This window comes from Seriola lalandi, unplaced genomic scaffold, assembly GCF_002814215.2.
Source record: "Seriola lalandi dorsalis isolate HSWRI2012SDOR001 ecotype SW California unplaced genomic scaffold, Sedor1 jcf7180002055008, whole genome shotgun sequence".
NCBI lineage: Eukaryota > Metazoa > Chordata > Actinopteri > Carangiformes > Carangidae > Seriola > Seriola lalandi.
Window position 1 is genome coordinate 2,190,611 of NW_019525551.1, and position 14,288 is coordinate 2,204,898.

The following is a 14,288-nucleotide window of genomic DNA, read 5'->3' on the forward strand; positions in this document are numbered from 1 at the left end:
GGCCGCACAGGAACACAGCAGAGTCGATGTGATCGGAGGGTAGCTGGCGTAGCTTTTCCAACTGTCTGTGAATTAACTTCTTCCTTCTGCTGGCAAAACGGGAAGTCCGAGTTGCGCCGGCAGAATCTCGTGTTGGAGCCTTTAAATTTGTGTTCCGTGGGGAAAAGGGGAAACAAGTGTGCACAGGGTTGGTTACCTCCTTCAGTAAACTAGCTGAGCTAACAGCTCACAGAGGAAGTTGACAAACTCTGATGGTGCGTATGCACAGCGGGCTTTTAAAGACACAGTGACGACACGGCCCTGTCGTCGGGATTCGCTGCATCTCTGCCAGTGGGCAGTGAGTTTCAGACTCCCCAGAATCCACTTCAGGTATGAAATGTGGAGCATGCTGGGAGTTGGAGTCTTTCCTTTGTTCAGGGGGTTGAAGACAATAGATCATGCTTGAGGTCAGGCTTCAGTCGTTACAAGTAAACCTGACCAGGCCTGCTTTGTCTGACCATGATCCGGCCCAACAAACATGTTCTGGCCCCTGTTTAACTGTTTGCGTTTCTTTGGAAAAACACGGCGGACACTGTTTAATTGGCACAACGTCACCAACATCGATGTCATGTTTAATAAGGTCCATACGAAATGGAGTGTGAGAAAACAACCCAGCAAAGTTATTAATGAGTTCAATCAATTCCACTCACCTAAATGCTCCAAAAGGGACGACAACGCTTTCAATGCCTCTGCATTTTTGAGACAGCAAGAGTTCGTATCCCAGACGAGCCCCCATTTGTCATGAACTGGCTCAATGTTCAGACAAAAACTAGTAAGGACAACACACAAATGGTTGTCAGTCAAAAGGAAACAATTAAACCAAACAACAAACAAACAAGTAAATGAATAACAGAATCAGAGGTGTAAGGAGGTGCATGGGTGACAGTTAAATGCCACAACCAAGGAGAAATCAAAACCCAAGAGCACGTGGGGGCTGAGAATCTTTCACATATAAAAACAACTCATTGAAATCAGTTGAGAAATGTAAACGTTATATTGTTTTTAATCCAGAAAAATTGCAGCTCCTCCATTTATTCCTAATTGTTTACAGGGCAGTCTTGCCCGATCCAATATGGAGGCAACGTTGATGTATCATAGCAACGGGCTGAAGCGACCAGTGATATATATATATATATATATATGTCTATGGGCTAATGGATGTTCTGGACACAGCCATCCATTCATCCAACCATTATCTATACATATAGAGACAAAAAAACAGTCACGCACTCATTCTCACCTATGAGGGCGTTTTAGAGTCTCCGATTAAACTATTGTGCATGTTATATTTTGGATTCTGGGAGGAAGCCAGAGAACCCACGCAGACACAGGGAGAACATGCAAACTCCACACAGAAAGGGGGTTTGAACCCAGAACCTTCTCACTGTGAGGCAACAGTGGTAACCACTACCGCCCTCTGAACCCCACTGAACGCTCTCCATGATGGGAAAATTTCAAAGCATGATGGGATAATGGGATGGTATCCTCATCACCATGTTTCTTACAGAGATTTACTACGTGTTGAGAAAACCCATACAATAAAAAAATTTTGTAAAACAATCCTACATATTTTATTGTACCACTGATATGCCACAGACCCCTGAAATATTTGGAAATATCTATATGTGGATCACTGAACTAAGACATGTAGTTTCTAAGCCAGAATCTTAAAAAAATCCAGGGACTGAAAAGCAGCCAAGCGTTCAAAGAGTTTAACACGGTTGAAATACATCAGACTCTTTATAGCAGCTTGAATAAAAAAAAACTTAGTCTAATGTCTTGTTGAGAAATAACTGATATTTGAATTTGTCTCTTGGAGGAGAAACCGGATCTGGTTCAGTACTCGTCATGTGTTCTAATATGCAGGAGGGACATGAAGGGCAGCCCTTAGAGAGGCCGACGCTGCCAATGATTCTATCACTCAGCCTTCTCCCGGGTCAGATCAGGTTTCTACAGCTCCTCGATCATCTGGAAACACTTCATCTTTCACATGGGGAAGGCCCTCCACTTTCATGTTGCCAGGGTATTGGCTGTGGCTGAACTAGGGAGAGAGGACAGAATGGTAGAACCACAGCACACTGTGTTAATCTCAGGCCCCAGGTGGACGACTGAGGAGAAGACAATCCTCCGCCCACATAGGCCTTCATGTGTCACACCATCGCCATGCGATGCACAGAGCAAGACATAACACATTAGAGAACATCAAAAAAACATTGAGCATCCAAATGTTTTAAAAACCCAATGCCAATGCTTTATATTACAAGTTCATATTTTACACTTTTGAAGTGTTGATCCATAAGAAGATATATTTGTGGTTTGAAGAAAAACCCCAAGGTGAGCCCTGAACCATCCCTTAGGTGCAAAAAAAGTTGCGTTACAGCTGCAGCTGTAGTTTCACACAGTGTGAAGTGCAGTCACCTGTGTAGCTGGAGTAAGTATCTAAACACACAGTAGAGCTGAGGCTGCTGGGAATATCTGGACCTGTTGGTGGCACTAGAGGACAGTGGGGGATCACCAAAGTCAGTGAGAATCATCCCCTGGTCCACATAGATTTCTGTACCAACTCTCATTGCCATCCATAAGTTATATCATAGACCAACATGGCCGTCAATCGAGATGCACAGTTAGCACGGCTAAAAACTTCAACTACTCTACACTGAGAGGAAATGACCCAGCAGTCGTTTTCTCTTCATGTTTGACACTTTTCTCTCACACAACCTGCCTCACTCTCTGATCGGAGGTTATGAGAATACATTAAGTTTTATTGAACTCACTGAGCACAACAGCCCATCAGTCTAAATATCAAATGAGCTGTTTTTATTCCATCTTCACACGGAGGAAAACACGTGTTATGACCCCTCCGTCTTCTGCTGGTTTTCCACTGAACTGCGCAGTAAACAGCCCGGCGCTGGAACAGCTCTCCTGTTACAGTAGCAGTTAATTAGCTCGGTCAGGAGGGAGCTGTATCGATCCGCTCGGTTAATTGGTCGTTTAACTGTCCGGTCCCACAGGCCCGTTCACCAACAGAGCTACTGTTTCAGGTTGTGTGGGTTTGTAAATGTCTGAGTGTGAGGGTATGCACAGAGACCACAGGACCCACAATGCACCGGCTGCACTAACTAGCTATAAATATTCTGCTTCGCCGCTGTGGGCCAAACTGGAGAGTCTCACATTTTCTCTTGTTTTATTACTTCATTAAAACTAGTTTGAGAAGCCAGTGGGTTAAAACAACATGGGCATTGTGCCCCCTCGCAACAATCAGGTCATTAAATGAATATAGTTGTCAAAACAACAGACTAACTCCACCCACTTCTCACCTGGTAGAGTGCGTACCATGAAGGCGTAGTCCTAACTGCAGTGACAGGGGTTTGAATCCAACCTGTGGCTCTTTGTTGCATATCATCAGCTATCTCTCTCTCTCTCTCTCTCTCTCTCTCTCTCTCTCTCTCTCACTGTCACTATTGGAATTAAGGCAGAAAAATATAAAATAAAATATAAACTTAAACAAATGTAATTTAACCTGGCTGGGAGCCACTTGTTCAATGCCCAGTTGTGACTTTTGGAGTTGAACGCATTGAACAACTGCGTACCAGCAGGTTCATCACTGTTTAGTGTCCCCTGGAAACACTTCCGTTGTGTTGTGAGTATTGGCATATTGATGAAGATGTTTTCTGAAGTTTTTTTGTGTTTTGTCTGTTTGCATGTGTTTTCTTAAGATGTAGTGTGTTGAGCTCTCAGGGCCACCGTACAAAACCCTCAGTCGCCCCCCTCCATCTGGTCTCTCCCCCATCAAATGTGTGACCACACCAATGTTCAGAACTCACCTTGTTAGAAAGAAAAGTTTTTCAAAAACATTTTCACTCAGGTATTAGTCAGGAAATCCAGACAGAACCAATAGGAAAAACTCAATTTTCTTTCTGTCAAAAGAAGCAAAATAAGACATTTTATTATTTAAATACACACTGAAAAGTTATGAGTATATTCATTGACATTTAAAATGATTGTTGCAGCTCTAATCATGGTGTAAACTTATGTTGTTTAAACAGAAAAAAAAAATTGAACTCGAGCATATTCCTCTGATTTCAACATTACTAGCAAAAGCCATCAATGCTGGTGGAGAAAACAACATCAAGGCAGTAATTTTAGTTTTTAATAGCTATCAGCGGTCAGGGCAGTGCTGTGTGCAAACAGGAAAACACCCTAGAAAAGGGAACATTGTCCCCAGGAGGCAAATGGCAGATGCTCCAGTCTTGTTTGAGGTCTGTGTGCCAAGTGTCGACAAAAGACCCAGATGTGAGACTCAAGGCTCTTAACCGCAGCATCATCAAAAGAATGAGTCTGAATATTTGACAGTGAGCTGGAGAAAACACTTATTATCCACTAAGAGGTCAGAAAACTAGCTCACAGCATATGAGGTGTTTCAAGGATCGGGTGGGCTAACTCAGACACAACAACATGCTATGCTACTCCGGGCATCACTTTACCAGGAGAGGAGGACAGACAGCAGAGGGAGGGACAGACAGAGGGGAGAAGGCAGCTCCTCAGAGCCTTATATCACCTATATCAGATTTTTAACAAAACAAAATATGAAACTGGAGCAGGCTGGATGAAATCTGTACCATGATTTGTGATGAGTGAATTATTTAGTAGTCTGAAAGCCCCTCTACCTACGGTAAGGCCTATTGCCAAGGGAGGGAGTCATGTAAACGCAATACTGCCCAACCCCAGTGACACAGACACTGATATGAAGTCATACTGAGCATAGTTTTCAGGTCCAGAGTCACAGAAACACAGCAGGATGTTCTACACTTTTTTTATTTCATCAGATAAGTCCAGTTTTGTCTTGATTCTTATTTTTACAGCCGCTCTGAGGCAGAATCACACACATCCCAGGCTACATAATAAGTGAGCAGTGACTGTGTCATACTCATGGGTTTAGTATGCTATAGCAGCTGCATGTGTTCCAGATGCAGCTCCACACAATAAATAATAATTATAGTAATAATGATAATAATGAGTTAGATTAGAAGGGGGGCGGCTCAGTGATGCAGTGGGTCTGAGTTCTGGGTTCCAAAAGTAGTTTATCACAGACCTTTCTGTGTGGACTTTACATGTTGTCATGTGACTCTGGCCTCCTCATCCTACAGTCTCTATATCAGTCCAATGAAGTCTGGTGACCTGTCCAAGGTGTGCCCTGCCTCTTGCCCACTGTCAGCTGTGAAGAATCACTCCTTTAAAAATGTATGTGTGCTTCAGTTCCGGTCAGATCCATTTATTTCAACTGTTAGAGATCAAAGTAGATCTAAAAGCTCCCCTCCCCTTGCAACCCTCAGAGGATAAGTGGGATGGCTAATGGATGGACAGATGAGGAGATCGATACAACTGTCGTGTGGTTGGCGTCTCCACTGGTTCCCTCATGGTGATGACCCTTGGCACTGGCTCCAGGCTCCAGTTCCCAGCCCTGCATGCCTTGGCATTGGAGGAATGGTCCCTATATCAGCTACTGGTTGCTGTCGATACTTTAGTTAGGCATCCAAGGAGGGGTGCTTAAGTGTGGGTACACATGAAGGGGGACTAATTAAGCCCTAGACAAGGGAGGAAGGGTTGGGGGTTTTACTTGGTGGGGCTCACACCTGATCCTTGTATTAGGCTCTGCTTGTCAATCCTTGGTACTGTCTCCAGAAGCCCAGCCTTTGCTGCTACGGCATTAGAGAGTTACAAACCTTCTCCCTTAACTACCCTCTGGTTCTAAACCACTGGCACTAGCCCTAGGCTGCCAGCCCTGTCTGTGAATGACTGGGAGGGCCTGCTTCATTAATTAGGAAACATGAAAATCTGTTTCCATACCACCATCAAGTGAGAAAATAAAAAAAAACTAATGCCAAGAGTTGAGAACCATAGTCTGTGTTAGGGACCGGGCATGAAACCCTTCAAACCCTGAGCAGCCAGGGCTGGGGCCTTGAGCCAATCCAAGGGGTTAAGAAGAAGAAGCTGGTATGGGGACCAGGTGGAAGACCCTCCAAAGCCCAAGAAACCAGGCCTGGTAACCTGGATCAAGAGCCAGGGGTTGAGAACCAGAGGCCTGTTTAGGGAGCAGGTGTGTAGCCCTCCCAGGCCAAAGCAGCCAAGGCTGGAGGCCTGGAGCCGGTGCCAAGTGTTCTCAAGTAGAGAGCAGAACAAGAACCAGGTGTGAGGCCTTGCCAATCAACAACCCATCCCTTCCTCCTGGGTCTAGGCCTTCATTTGTCCCCCTCCGTTTGGCCCCACCCTTGTCCCCCTCCCATATTTTGTTCAATTCACAGTGGTTTCGGAAATGTTACTGATTCATTGTTCTTAGAAAGCCTTTCACCTGGTCCCTGAAACAAACTCTGATTCTCAACCCCTGGCATTGGCTCCAGGTCCCAAGCCCTAGTTGCTGTGACTTTGGAGGGTTTTACACCTGGTCCCTGATCCGGCCTCTGGGTCTCAACCACTGCCAATGTCTCGAGGTTTCCAGCCCATCCTGCCTTGTTCTTGGATTTAACCCAACCCTTCCTGCTGAGTCTGGGACTTCCTTGGCTTCCCTACACGTGCATCCACATCTACATACACGTCCCTAGATCCATACCTAAAGTAGAGATAGACGCAGTTTGAATAGGTGATGCATTAATGAGGAAACTAGAGAAACTGTTTCCACACCACTGTCAAGTGAAATGAAAAAAAAAAGGTAGTCGTTGAAGCTAGAATGCTATCAATGTGGCTATTTTAGCTGTACTATGACTGCTATGGTGGCTTAGAGAGCTCAATGTACTGCAACACACGTGTTGCAATTACTCCCAACACAACCAAATGCAGAAACATGATACAAGTAGCACAGATGACAACAGAAATATTTCCAAGCTGCACAAAGAATTTATGAAGTAAGCTGTTTTTCAGTGTTTTGTGAGTTGTAGAGTTGAAAGCTCTGGACAATACGTGCATCCCAGCTTGGTTTACCTTAGATTGCACTCTACTTGTACTATTAACATTAGTCAAGATAGCATCATAAAGTCTCACAGGATTTGAAGCTGTAGCGCTATAAGATATAAGTTACTGTATGTTCTGGAGACAACACAGCTGTTCAGAAACACAATAGTTTCACTACAACCATCAGAAAGTAAAACTTTGTCAACTCCCTACACACACAAGACGTGCATTTATCAAAAATAATATAAAGCCATTTACAATAACAGATTAAATGTACATTTCTTAAATGTGAGCTAATTACACAAAATACACACACAAATACAATCCATTCACATTGCTGTTACGAGTATAGTCCCGTAGCATAGTAATGATCCAAATTAAATCTCTTTTGCAGTATATCGGCCCTTACCATTCAGAAGTTACATCCAGGAGTTTGTAGTAAAATTCTCTAAGTCCACATTCCAGAGCAGGTCAAGCAGCATCATGGAATTTTCCTCTGCCATTACCTTCTGTGTTTTTTTTCCCTCCTGGTTTCCTGTGTTTTTTTTATCAAAAGCTTTATCATGACAGTGATGAAATGACTGTCACAACAAAACAAGAAACCACGTATTATTCCTCTTCCACAAATGACGGAATTTTTCCATGTGTTGTGACGAAAAACTTCACTAAGGAAGGAAAACTCAGAAGTACAGCTCTTATCAATTCAACCAGGTCCACAGGGTGTCACAGCTGTATGTACAGACTGTGGAAGGATACGTTCTAATGTGGCTTTGATATCAAAGGTGAACATCATTACGATGTCACACATGACATCACACACACACACACACACACACACAATATCTGTATCTGGCTCTTATTCTTTACCCCTGGCACTGGCTCCAGGCTCCAGCTCCCAGCCCTGCATGCCTGGACATTGGAGGACCGCACAAATGGTCCCCACACCTGGTACTGGTTCTCACCTTCTGACATTTTCTTCATGTTTTTAATTCTCACTTGAAGGTGGTGTGGAAACAGTCTTGCATTTTTCCTCATTAATTCAAAACCTGTTCAAATGTTCCTGCGATACTTTAGTTAGACATCCAAGGAGGGGTGCTTAAGTGTGGGTACACATGAAGGGGGACTAATTAAGCCCTAGACAAGGGAGGAAGGGTTGGGGGTTTTACTTGGTGGGGCTCACACCTGATCCCTGTATTAGGCTCTGCTTGTCAATCCTTGGTACTGTCTCCAGAAGCCCAGCCTTTGCTGCTACGGCATTAGAGAGTCACAAACCTTCTCCCTTAACTACCCTCTGGTTCTCAACCACTGGCACTAGCCCTAGGCTGCCAGCCCTGTCTGTGAATGACTGGGAGGGCCTGCTTCATTAATTAGGAAACATGAAAATCTGTTTCCATACCACCATCAAGTGAGAAAATGAAAAAAACTAATGCCAAGAGTTGAGAACCATAGTCTGTGTTAGGGACCGGGCATGAAACCCTTCAAACCCTGAGCAGCCAGGGCTGGGGCCTTGAGCCAATCCAAGGGGTTAAGAAGAAGAAAGTAAAACTTTGTCAACTTACTACACACACAAGACCTGCATGTATCACAAATAATATTAAGCCATTTACAATAACAGATTAAATGTACATTTCTTTAATGTGAGCTAATTACACAAAGCCCACACACAAACACCATCCATCCACCTTGCTGTCACAAATATATATTTTTCAGCATGTCAGTCCTTAACTTAACATCGTGGTCTTTTCCTCTGCGATTACCTTCTGTGTTTTTTTCTCTAATGGTTTCTTGCATGGTTTTCCACAATATTCTGTATGATCAGTCACAATGACAATTGGCTGTGTCAAAAATGTTCTCGCATCTACCTGCTGCAAGACTTCATTTATCAGACCTGCTTCATCATGACAGTGATTAAATGACTGTCATAACAAAAAAAAACATATATTATTCTCATCCACTAACGATGGAATTCTTCAATTTGTCATGAAGAAAAACTTCACTAAGGATGAAAAACTCCGAAATGCAGCTCTCATCAATCCAACCAGGTCCACAGTGTTTCTGCCAGTTGTATGTACAGTCTGGCATCAGTTACAATCCATTAAAGAAGTTATTTGAAAGGACATGTAGAGTTATGGTTCCAAAATTGTCACTCTTCCCACAATCAAACTATCAAATTGACAAAAGACCCTTCTCTCACCAACAGAACATGCGTTTAGCACGTCAAAGAGATTCACAACCAGATCACGGGTCAAAGGGTCAGCTCCAGAGGATCAAGGAATGGACACCAGGCAAACTGGAGAGCATAGGCAAAATCTTCAGTTCCTAACAATAAGACTCTGTCTATTGATATTTGATTGATTCTTACATAGGAAAAGTAACATCAAAAGGACAGATTTTTCACTAAGGTGTGATTCCTAAACTCTGTGCCATGCATGAATACACACACACACACACACACAAACTAGTTCTTCCCCCTTTCACTTTGTCCTTCTTTAGATAAAACTACAACCCACATTCCAGTCCTGGGTAGTGACCAGCAGAACAGACTCCCAGACACAGGTCTGAGAAAGAATATACAATTAAATATCTAACTGTTCTGTAACTCATGTGATGTTTCTATGTAATAGGTCAATCCCCAGATCTCTATCCAATAGAATGGTTGAAATGTAACATGTACTCTTATTACTATTATAGTCAGAACTGCTGTGTAATCCACATTTATAGACTATTAGCTTCAGGAAATGTTTATTATGTTGTGAGATCAGGTAACCACTCACTCACTATTATGATTAATTCCATGTTTGAAGGATGTAACATGAAATCTGAAAATCTGAAAATGAATCCCGTTGCCAGTGCCATTAGATTTATATGTTGTTTCATTCAGTGTTTAATGGTCATGCTGGAAGACGGACGTGTGAGAAACTCTAGAATTAAAATATTAAAAAGATCTGTGGAAAATGACTCTCTTCTCCAAGTTGAAACACAGGAGACGGGTGACGCCCCTGAAACGTGCGCCAGCCCCCAGGGGATAAAACAGTCATCAGCTATTAGTCATCGCTTTTTGCCATTTTTTTGCACTTTATCATTTAGTCCGTGTTCTTTGTTCTTTCTTTGCTCCAAGTAGCATTTTCTCATGTTTATAAGCCAAGTCGAAACCAACTGAACCAAAACAACAGAAGTGCCTCAGAGTAATTTTGTAACTTTTAATTATCATCACGTTTTTTTTTGTTTTTTTTTTAAGCTTTTTGACAGTTTCAGAGTCATCTGGTCAACACGAGTCTCCCCTAAAGTTATCCAGCCAAAGTTAAGTGCGTTAAGAGTTTAGTTCGCATCAACCAGCAAGAGACTCCAGCAGAGAACACATCTGCCCAGATCGCCTGCAGAGAATTCTACCAGAAATCAAGAGAGCCCGACACAGAAAGTCTCCTGGCAAACTCCACCAGAGCTGAACCGCTGAGACACCGGCAGAATCCATCACTGTGATAACGGGACATAAGGCCAGGATCCTGCGTCTCCAGGGTTACCACAGCATCCTGGGTTTCAGCCACGGGTCTCAAGTTACAGCACAACTCATAGTAGGCCGGTCTTAACATCCTGCTCATGATTGGGTTGATGTAGAAGTAGTGAGCCATTAACTGTATAGCCATAACATATTCACATTATGTTGCATTTACTCTGTAGATAGTAGTCTAGTTAATAAACGTCTTTATTTACACTCAGACATTGTCCTGTTGTGTTGTTTTGAAGTAGAGACTGGAGATCCATTGAATCGAGATTGATCATATTAATCAATTAAATAATTCATTGGACTGGTGAGGACTGGTGCCCCCTTTCAACAAGAGCTAATTCTAAATTGTAGTGTTCACACTACACTAAGATCTACATCATTATGATGTTACAGAATTCTGTGACACACACACACCTACACACACACACACGGATGCACGGGCAGAGTAATGGTCATGTAAAAGCACTGTGGCACTGTAGCAGCGTTGAACAGGTTTCTGTAGCCGCTCCTGTAGCTATAAAAACCTACATATTTGATGGGTACAGTACATGTCTCCAGAGTAACCCACCACACACCCGCTGTCTGCTGTCTGCCTTTAAATATTAATGAAGCCAAACCTGTGACTCCTCCCCCTAGTGACCACATGTTTCACAGTCAGTCATTTACCCTGCAACTCTATACTGAGGGTCACAAAAAGTCAGTGTGTGTGTGTGTGTGTGTGTGTGTGTGTGTGTGTGAGAGAGAGAATGACAGACTCCTACTCAGTAACTCAACACAGTAAAAATCAGAGGTTCAGTTAACACCCATTATGGATTTGGTGTGTGTGTCAGTGTGTGAATGTGTGTGTCTCGGCTCTATGTCACATTTGGGGAGCAGATTCCTGCAGGACAGTGCAGCAGGATTATTTACTGCAAGATACTAAAGACATTAAAGTTAATATCATGCAAATATGAGAGACACATGAGAAATAAAAAATTTTATTTTATTACATTATTTCATTCTCAGTCTAAGATTTAAGATTTTTGTTCTGGAATTACACGGTTAAAGAAAGTGGCCCAAAGAACCCTGAGAAAAGACAAAACACACACAACTTCAGACAACATCTTCATGGGTTTGACAAGATGTGTGACGTACTAGATGTGTATAAGAGACAGGGGTGGGTGTCACCTGGTAGAGCACGTACCATGAAGGCAGAGTCCTAACTGCAGCAGCGGCCTGTGTTTGAGTCCAACCCTGAGTGATGAACCTGGCTTGAACACACCAAGGGTGCGGTCAAAAAGTCCAAATAATCTCCTTTCTAAACCGTGGGCTCGATGGAAAACGTCATGAGGTCAGGGAAAGATGTGAGGGAGAATTCATAAGGAAGAATCTGACTGAACTTTCACTAACTTTATTTATAACACATCATAAATTCTCATTTCTTAACCACAAAAACAAATCGAACACGTTTGAAATGTTGAAATAAGAAAACATGAATGAAATATACAAGTTCTGACTTTTTATACATTTGTTAAGTAGAGAACATTGATTCTCAGTGCAGTGAGCGGTTAAAGGAGATAAGATAGGAAGCACTGAAGCTCCTTCCCTCATCATTTAGAGAAGTGGAGCAGCTGTGATCATGATGCTGCTCAGAGACTTCAGCTCACTTCCCTCAGTTTCAACCTTCATAAGAAAGAAACATCTTTGACCACAGCCCAGTTGTTCTTGACTTTTGGGCATTTTTTGTCTCTATTCTGATAGAGAGACAGAGAGAGAGACAGAAGGAGAGAGAGAGAGACTAAGTGGATAACATGCAGCAGAATTCAATGGTTGCAGACGCGCCGCTGATCTCTTCAAGTTTCCACCACTTCCCCGCCCTGCTGGTGTATGACGCTGGTAAATCTGAATTATTTATACTTAATACTTAAGGTATAAAATGTCAATATTGACAAACATTTAAGCATTTATTTTATATCTTTGCTAGACTGCTTCATACCAATGTGATGAAGTCGCCTGCAATGCGGTGAAACATCACAGATACACAACAATAATACAGGCTGACAGGCTGTGAGTCTTCTGTTCAGCCACATTAAGTGTGAACTACAGGAATAACGGTTGCGAAAACGGTTTCTGAAGCGTCTTCCTTGAAGCGCCGGCTCACACTATAATGTTTGGAGAACCGTGGAAAAAAAAAAAAGTGGATTTCTCCAGGCAAATGAGAACATTGTCACTCTTCTTCTTCTGACTCCTTCCGTTTTGGTTGAAGACAGGTGAACTAACGTGCTGCATGTTTATAGTGCTTAAACCTAATCGGTGTGTCTACAATTAAGCAATCATGTGTTTGCGAACCTGATGGCTGTGTTTAACCAACTGGCTCACAGGTGTGGTAATTTCACAGTCAGTGCTTTGGAATTGCAAGGAAGTGACATCATGATATTCTTCTGTGTCTAATGTATACAAGTGTGTTTAGTGTTTCGCAAATCACTGTGTGTATTGTTTTGCAGAAAGTGTGAGGCTGACATTGTGCTTATATTGGTGCAAATCCGGGCCGATGTTTTGCTCCGTGAGTGTCAGATTTTGATAATTGTGTAATACTTTTGATTTTAGTGTTTATGCAATCGAAAAAACTGTATGTCTTACAGAGCATCGGATAAACACTTATGTGATAAATTCAACACTACCACCAAAAGTGTTCATGTATGTTTTGGCATTATGAGGCCATGTTACATATTTAAATGGAAATAAGTTTCCTTTTTCCCGTTTTGCTGAAGTGTAGAGTTTTTTGTCCCGAAGTAGCATTTACATTACTAAATGTATATGCAACACAAATGTTACCTATTTTATATAGTAAGTAGCAAAACCCAGTAATTTCACCTATGTAAGTAAAATGAGTAACACTAAAGAATATCAGTGCACAGATACAAAAAGGTAACAAAAGAAATATTTATTCGTTACTGCAATACAAAGTGTTCAGCTGAACTGACCGACTCTGATCCTGGTCAGGCCAGAGACCTGCTGCCATGTTCTCCCTGGCCAAGCAGCGGGGGGAAAATCGCCTGGCATGGCGGATCCATCCCTGGCATTCATCTGCATGGATGTCAGCACATGCCACCTCCATTGCCTGGAGTAGTGCCACACACTCGTGGGGTCTGCGTTCATACACTTTCCGCTGCCACGCTGAAAAGAATTCCTCTATCGGTTGTAGAAATGGGGAATATGGTGGAAGGTACAGTGCTACAAAACGTCTGTTGTTCGCGAACCAGTCGTGGACTAGAGCGGCTCAATGGAAACTTACATTATCCCAAATGACAACGTAGGTGGGCCGCTCTGGTTCCTCTTCCTGTGGGACGATGAGGATATTTTTGAGTTTGTCAAGGAATGTTAGCAAATGCAGAGTGTTGTACCAAGTTGTGCATGGTGATGTATGACCCCGCGCTGACCAGTAGCAGCACACATGGTGACATTTCCACCGCACTGCCCAGGGACATTGACAACGGCACGGTTGCCAGTGATGTTCCTGGTCTTCTGCAGGTTGAATCCTGCCTCGTCAGTGAAGATATATTCATAGGGAACAGCACTGGCATCAAGTTCAAGCACTCTCTGAAAAAGGGAGAATGGCCAGACAAAAGGACTACAAACAGGAACACTGAGGTACACAGTGGCATGTCTATACAGAGAACTGAGAGGATGCTGTACCCATGTGCACATATTGGTATCGTTGCTCCTTCACTTGGTCAGAGATTCGCTCAAATGGAGCACAGTAAACCTGTTTCATCTTCAGCTGGTGTTGATTCAATACAAGGTCGATTGTGGACCAGCC